The sequence below is a fragment of the Wasmannia auropunctata genome, unplaced genomic scaffold (assembly GCF_000956235.1).
Source record: "Wasmannia auropunctata unplaced genomic scaffold, wasmannia.A_1.0 LD302720.1, whole genome shotgun sequence".
In the NCBI taxonomy this organism is placed as follows: Eukaryota; Metazoa; Arthropoda; class Insecta; order Hymenoptera; family Formicidae; genus Wasmannia; species Wasmannia auropunctata.
The window spans coordinates 1-493 of NW_012060170.1; positions in this window are offsets into that span (position 1 = coordinate 1).

Consider the following 493-nt stretch of genomic DNA (forward strand, 5'->3'; position numbering starts at 1 on the left):
CTAATAGTCTCTGAAATTTTACTGAAAAAATCTCTGAAAAACTCTGAAACGTGTCCGAATTTCTAGAGTTTTTCAGAACAATTTTCAGACTTTTCCAGAGAAATTTTCAGAGAATTTCAGAAAAATTTTTTTACCAGGGTAACGTTTTTATTAAATTCAAGATTCAAAAATTAATATATTTGGACTTTAGGTTGCAATATTTTCGTTTGTAGGGCATAGAGAGGCTATTAAAAATATTTTTTAATACAATTCAAATCTCAGCTATTAATTAAGACTAATTAGAATTCAGTCTGTTTAGCCATTGCTGAAATATGAAAATGTGAACTCCACTTATCCCAGCTTGCGTAAATATAATCACGGGCGTCTCGCTATAGTTTCGTACGAACTTTATCGCGCCGTAAATTGGTGCGAAATACTATGCCCTGTGTCTTAATAACATATATATTGTTACACACATATATGTATACAATGTGTGTGTGTGTGGGGGGGGGGT